Source organism: Lactuca sativa, chromosome 5 (genome assembly GCF_002870075.4).
Source record: "Lactuca sativa cultivar Salinas chromosome 5, Lsat_Salinas_v11, whole genome shotgun sequence".
NCBI classification, from domain to species: Eukaryota; Viridiplantae; Streptophyta; class Magnoliopsida; order Asterales; family Asteraceae; genus Lactuca; species Lactuca sativa.
Window position 1 is genome coordinate 137,404,938 of NC_056627.2, and position 7,940 is coordinate 137,412,877.

The window sequence follows — 7,940 nt, forward strand, 5'->3', positions numbered from 1 at the left end:
AAAAATAACATGTCGAAATAAAATCAGTTGCTATTCATTGAATTATGCTATTCATCTCAGCATACTCTGTCATTAACAGTGGCGGAGCTTCAATCTTTTCTTTAGGGGCCGAAAATATAATTTGTATAAAAATTAGTGAACAGAAGAGCATAATCAAAATTTTATATTTTTAAACCTAATATGTATAAAATTAAAGTATAGGGACTATTTCTACCAAAAAAATCGGGGGGGGGGGGGGGGGGGGGGGGGGGGGGGGGGGGGGGGGGGAGCCCCCTATTCCTATTTAAGATCTGCCCATGGTTATCAAAATGAATTAATAACCGTCAAGAATTATTACGTTGTCGATGTTTTGCACGAATCTGTCGCTACTACTATAGTTTGTCTTTCTAAAAACATAAATTCAATTAAATAATATTAAACTTTGGCTAATTTTATATATACCCCCAAACTGTTTTGTGTATTTGGGGGGGAGAGCCCCCTATTCCTATTTAAGATCTGCCCATGGTTATCAAAATGAATTAATAACCGTCAAGAATTATTACGTTGTCGATGTTTTGCACGAGTCTGTCGCTACTACTATAGTTTGTCTTTCTAAAAACATAAATTCAATTAAATAATATTAAACTTTGGCTAATTTTATATATACCCAAAACTGTTTTGTGTATTTCATGTGAGTGGAATAATATTATACCCCCGATTTAACTATTTATGTGAATGATAGATACATATTAACAAGGAATAAATATACTGAATGGTACATTTAATTGCTCCTAAAATTTTAAGTACATTTTAATTGAAATTACAATAAGTAATGCATAAGGCCACACGGTGTGGTAGTGGGTTTGCCGGCTACAATCCCACGTGACTACTTTCACTTCCGGTGAAAAGCGGCTCATGACGCTATTTTTGTCAGCAATATAACGCCACCATGAGTTTCTGCCGTCCAAAATTTGATCGTTGCATCTTGGGGATTTGCATTTCAATCGTTGGGAAGAAATCCGATTTTCTTTTTTTATTTACATAAAATCATAAGCTCTAAAAAATTGATAAAAATGATAAAATCCTTCATGACGCATATATATATATATATATATATATATATATATATATATATATATATATATATATATATATATATATATATAGGTTCAGGTTCATTTGAGACCATTATAATTTTGTGAGACCGTGAGACCAAATCTAAAAATAATTTTAAAATGCAAAATAAATGGAAAAATCCAAAAATTCTTTTTTTAAATGTTATTTTCGGAACTTGAATTAACTAAAAAAAATATAAAAAAAATATAAAAAAAATAAAAATAAATAAAAAAAATTCCGTTTTTTTTTTTGAAAAATACGTAAAATATTCTAAATAGAATATTTCACTGACATATTCTAAAAAATAATTTTAAAATGCAAAATAAATGGAAAAATCTAAAAATTCTTTTTTTAAATATTATTTTCGGAACTTGAATTAACTAAAAAAATTTAAAAAAAAATTAAAAAAAATAAAAAAAAAATTCTTTTTTTTTTGAAAAATATGTGAAATATTCTAAATAGAATATTACACTGTACATATTCTAAAAATAATTTTAAAATGCAAAACAAATGGAAAAATCAAAAATTTCTTTTTTTAAATATTATTTTCGGAACATGAATTAACTAAAAAAAAATAAAAAAAATAAAAAAAATAAACAAATGCGTCTCACGGTCTCACAAAATATAAGTGGTCTCAAATGAACCTAACCCTATATATATATATATATATATATATATATATATATATATATATATATATATATATATATATATATATATATATATATATATATATATATATATATATATATATATATATATATATATATATATGTCACAATTTTATTATTAACAAAACAATCACCGTACCTTCATGCCCTTCAGCCTAGATGCCCTTATTTCTTGTATTTTCGACCTGATCTTTTTAATCCATGAACGTGTCAAAGTTAATCCTAAGATCTCAGCTAATATCTCGATTCATACGTAGCTTCCCCAAACAAATTATAGCTAATTTGTTGTCATCATTTCCTTTTGACCATCTACTTCCCGGTCTTAGGTAAGGTGTCAGAGTTTTTATCGCATACATTCTTACGTGGCACGTATTGCCGGCGGTAAACACCGCCTTGTACCCAATATCTCCATCGCCGACAATCTTCAACGGTGAAGGTTCACCGACGACATTCTTTTTTTTTCTTTTCTTTTTTTACTTTCCTTTTTCCCTTCTCTATGATACCTTTCCTTAATACTATAATTTCATAGGCAAAGAATTAATTGTTGAAGAATAAATCTAGGTTGGCATTTGTGTCAATGGCACCACGCCGTTGTAGATGAACATCCCTACTCTATCTAGAGTCAAAAAAATAAAACTTATCGGTTACCCTTTCTATATATCTTATCTCTGTGTGTTTGCAAAAGCAGAATCAAACCTCTTTGATTTCGGATTTAACGGATCAACCAGTGGCTTATTTTCACAGAACGGCCTCCGACCTCCTGCTTGCGCCTTCTTCATCCTGTTTCGTCGACTCGACGACCTCCATGTGACCAGTAGGATAAGCAAGCGAAAATGGATTTGAATAGTTATTTTATGGGATTAAAAACCTTTGATTTGTAATTTATCTCAGGTTAGATACAATAGATGGGTATATGACTTTGTAACAGACTGATACTTGTTTACTAACAATTGCGGATGATTTTCGAGAGCTGTACGGGTATTTTTGCTATTCCACAAACTATGATTAACTTTTTTGCCCTTTGTTAAAAGACAATTTGACAAGAATGTTAAAGTTGTATGTAGTGATAACTAGACAAAAATCAATGCTCTCCAACTTTATTTTTCAGAAAATGGTGTTGTGTTTGAAACCTCGTGTGTAGGGACTCCACAACAAAATGGTCGTGTGGAACGAAAACACCAACATATATCGAATGTAGCCAGGGTTTTGTTATTTCAAGGAAATTTAACAATCATATTTGGGGAGTTTCCTCACTTCCTGTTATTTGATTAATTGCACACCCACTCCTGTCTTAAAAGGGAAAACTCCATATGAGGTTTTGTATGGTAAACCTCCAACCAGTGATAACATATATACATTTTGATGTTTGTGTTATGCTCATTATTAAGAACATAAAGGGGAAAATTTTGCTTCTCGATCTCGTAGGTGCTTGTTTGTCGGTTATCCTTTTGGCAAAAAGGGATGGTATTTATATGACCTAGAACAAAAGTCATTCTTTCTTTCTAAAGATGTAATATTTTCTTAAACTATCTTTCCTCGTAAGATATTAACATCACCATTATCCGACTCCACTCCATTACATGAACCCAATAATACCTATAAGGCAAGGCACCTGAATTGCCCCTCTATTCCATCTCCGAGTGTTGTTGAAAATATCACATCTTCACATCCACAACACCCCCATCCTCACATATATCACACCTGAAACATCTCCACATCTCGTGTCCTGAGGTATTAGAGACTCATCCGCCATTATCTAATTTTGACATTGTGAACCACAAAAAAAAAAATGGGACTTTGTTGTTATATGCATTTGCCCAATCTAATGCTGATTATTCTTTATTCTCTCTACAATGGTCTAATTCTCAACTTCATGTGCTTGTTTATATTGATGATCATATCAGGAAATGACAACTTTCTCATTGGTCATTTTAAAACTTATCCGAGCAGTTGTTTTCATATGAAACAATTGGGGGATTTGAAGTACTTCCTTGGCATTGAAGTATCTCGTTAGCCTGATGACATTTATCCTTTTCAGTGAAAATAAGCTTTGGAAATCATATCTGAGGCAGGTCTATTAGGTAATAAGCTTGTTGATTTTCCTCTCGAGCAAAATCATCATCTCTTGGATCCAGATGGGCTTTCTTTGACACACATGTCTACCCTTATAATTGTTTTGTATATATGTTTTATTATTAGGATATATTAGGGGTGTTCATCGGTTCACATCCAATAGATTTCGATGGAACTTATCCAATCCAATCATCCATACGATTTTGGATTTTGTCAAACGATCCAATCCAATTTAGTACAAAAAACCAAACCGAGGATTTGGATTGGATCAGTTTTATCTATCTGATATTTTTATTGATTTAATCAATTGATTATCTATTATTCAACCAGTTTTAATCCATTCATGTTAAATAACCAAATATAATCATGATAACTAAAAATAAAAGTGCTAATAATTACGCTAAATAAGACTAACAAAGTAAATTTACTTCAAGTTTTCAACATAATTTTTATTGAATATTTAATAATAGTAATTGAATTTGGATAATAATTTTGGATAGCTATTGGATTAAATTCGACAATCAAATGGATCGGATTTGTTTGATTATCCATTGGATGTTCATGATGATCCAATACAGCTAAATTTTGCAATTTCACATCCGATCTGATCCAATTGTGTTATTACAGAAGTACACAATCAACAAAGTAATGAAATAAAATAAACTAAATTAAGATATATTCAATATACAAGAATCAAATTTACAGAAAACATACTTGTTTGATGATAACACAGAATTATAACCACAAAATTGTAGAGATTGAGGCCTGCTTTAGCAGTGTCCTAAGACAGAAATTTCCCTGGGATGGGTCTGTCTTGAGGATACAACAATCCAATTCAAAAACAGATCTTGAATCTGTCGAAATTCACCATGATCCCTTTGGAAAGATAGACGATTTTTTGAGAGAAAGTTTGTGTGTTTTTTTGGCCCTCAAATTCTGTCCAGATCCTTTCATTTATAGGCTGTTAATGGTGGTTGTAAACCACCAACCGAAATTAACTGCCAAAAACTGTCTGCAGTTAATCCTTTATTTAACAGAATTTATTTTTCACTGAATTAATAAAAGGATTAATTAAGGACTAATTAATTTCGGATTATATATTAAAAAATATTATTTAGTCAAGAAGAGCCCCAAGGCCCAAGGCCCTATCTTTGACCATTAATATTTAATAATCCAAGCCTACTACTAGCCCAATTAGACTAGTCCAACACCACAACCCAAACCCAATTTGCTTAACCCATTACTTGGTCCATTTGAATAAATGAGTGGGACAAGCCTTATAAGGTGAGAAAAGGTTTCCTCTTCCACCAATGTGGGATAAGTCCCATATTGTAATTTTATAGAGCAAAGTTCCAACAATACCCCACATTTTCTATTCAAACTCCAACAATGCACGAATACCCCACATTTGAATAGAAAATAAGTGAACTTTGATATTCAAATAAGGGAAGTAAGATATGACATGCATCTGAATAGGTGTTGGAAAACTTGAACCTTTCATAGTGAGTACTACTTGGATCTACTTTGTGGGTAGTGAACTAGAGTCTTGAACTAACCACTTCTTATAGTAGAATCAAAAACAAGAAGTATCACACATATCATATCTAAGCATGGTTCATTTCTTACCGTTGTGTTCTTTTCGGTCGTGAACAATCCTTTCTTCATGAGACTTTTAGAGAGCTTAGCCATGTCAGCTCCCAAAGATGCGACCTCACATCCATCTCACATAGGTAATGCTAATCTGGAACAATCCGTACTATTCCACTATAGAAGCTATCAGCATTATTAAGAATAAAGAATTCATCCCTATATCATCAACGGAAAAACACAAAATAGATATCATAGGAGTGAGCATACCTTGGTGTTGGTGGTTCTTTGAGTCTTCCCCAACTAGTTGTCCTATTGAACCTAGACCATGGGATCTCCAATGTTGCTAGGTTAGGTTTCCGCCAGGTGGTGACTCATTGTGTTGGCTTTAAGCCCATTCCCCTCGATGTGAAGAGAACTTGCTCTCTACTAAGGCCTTTTGTCAAGGGATCAGCTATATTTTCCTTTGACTTTATGTAACTAATGGAAATGATTCCATTCTTCAGCAAGTCTCTTATTGTAATATGTCTGCGCCTAATGTGTCTCGACTTGCCATTATATATATGACTTTGTGCTCTAGTAAGAGCAGCCATACTATCACAATGTATGGCAATGGCAGTAACAGGTTGAGGCCACAGAGGAATACCCTCTAGGAAGCTCTTAAGCCATTCAGCTTCTTCAGCAGCTTTGTCTAAAGCAACGAACTCTGCTTCCATTGTAGAACGAGTATTCACAGTTTGCTTAGATGATTTCCAAGAGATAGCAGCTCCACCAAGAGTGAACACATATCCACTTGTGGATTTTGCCTCTGAAGTATTGGAAATCCAATTTGCATCACAATACCCTTCAAGAACAGGAGGATATTTCGTGTAATGCAGTCCATAATTCATTGTATGCTTTAAATATCTAAGCACTCTCACTAATGCATACCAATGATCTTTTCCAGGATTATGGGAGTAACGACTCAATCTACTTACACTATAAGCCAAGTCCGGTCTAGTACAATTCATAATATACATTAAGCTACCAAGAACTTGAGTATATTCTAACTGAGCTACACTATCACCTTTATTCTTCTTAAGATGACTTGAAGGATCAAAAGGTGTGACTACCGGCTTGTCATCATAGTGTCCAAACTTCTTAAGTACACTTTCAATATAATGGGACTGAGTTAGAGTATAACCATCGGATCTTTTTTGAACTCTTACACCAAGGATCACATCTACTACTCCCAAGTCCTTCATGGAAAAGGAGGAATGTAGCATTTTCTTGGTTTGATTGATCACATCCAAATTAGTACCCATTATAAGCATATCATCCACATACAAGCATATGATGACACAAGCATTCTTGTATTGTTTGACATAAACACATTTATCACATTCATTAATTCTAAATCCATTAGAGAGTAATGTGTTGTCAAACTTCTCATGCCATTGCTTTGGAGCCTGTTTTAGTCCATAAAGTGATCTAACTAACTTACAAACTTTGTTTTCTTGACCCTTAACCACAAACCCTTCAGGTTGGTTCATATATATTTCTTCATCTAGTTCACCATACAAGAAAGCAGTTTTCACATCCATTTGGTGTATTTCCAAATTGTTAATGGCTGCAATTGCTACTAATGTGCGAATTGATGTAATTCTTGTAACAGGTGAATAAGTGTCAAAGAAGTCTTGACCCTCTTTTTGACGATACCCTTTAGCCACTAAACGAGCTTTGTACTTCTCAATGGTACCATCAGGTCTAAACTTCTTCTTGAATATCCATTTGTGCCCAATTGGTTTTTGCCCAGGTGGCAAATCTACCAATTTCCAAGTGTTATTCTGCACAATGGAATCAATCTCACTTTTGATTGCCTCTTTCCAAAAGGGAGCTTCAGACGAATCCATAGCATCCTTGTAGGTTTGTGGTTCCTTATTCACTACATAGGTCATGTAATCAGGTCCAAAATCTTTGGCTATTTTGCCCCGTTTGCTTCTTCTAGGTTCTAAGTTCTCTTCTTGAACCTTAGAAGAGCTCTCTTCATTTGATTGTAAACTTTTGTCTGAAATGGTATCATTTAGTCCATCATCCAGAGGTCTTTTCCTAGAGCAGGTAACCTCTTTCTCTTTATTCTTAAAAGGAAAAATATTTTCAAAGAATTCAGCCTCTGCTGATTCCATGATGGTTTGGTTATGGATATCATCAACATGTGATTTAAACACAAGAAACCTATAGGCTGCACTATTCATGGCAGGGCCAAGATAGATGCAATCTATGGTTTTTGGTCCAAGTTTAGTCCTCTTGGGAAGAGGTACTAAATTGTTATAATATATTGATTATTTTGAATTACATGATAATATATACATCTATTATAACTTCATAATTTCAATCATTTGAATGACTTTTAGCCACGGGTTATACATGAATAAAATTAAATATAATATATGGTTTGATATTATTTATAGTTGTTGTTATTGTTAATTAATTGTTTAAAATTTATTTGCCTAATATTTTTATTTCTATCATTAT

At 33.0% G+C, this 7,940-nt stretch overlaps 1 long non-coding RNA gene across 1 annotated transcript; it reads right to left on the bottom strand.

Moving 5' to 3' along the window:
• Positions 1-728: 728 nt before the first annotated feature.
• On the bottom strand, positions 729-3,007 carry LOC122198027 (uncharacterized). The gene is made up of 2 exons (XR_006191834.2): positions 1,906-3,007; positions 729-1,006 (listed from the first exon to the last, which is right to left on the bottom strand). It is a non-coding gene; the product is annotated as an uncharacterized LOC122198027 (long non-coding RNA).
• Positions 3,008-7,940: the final 4,933 nt, after the last annotated feature.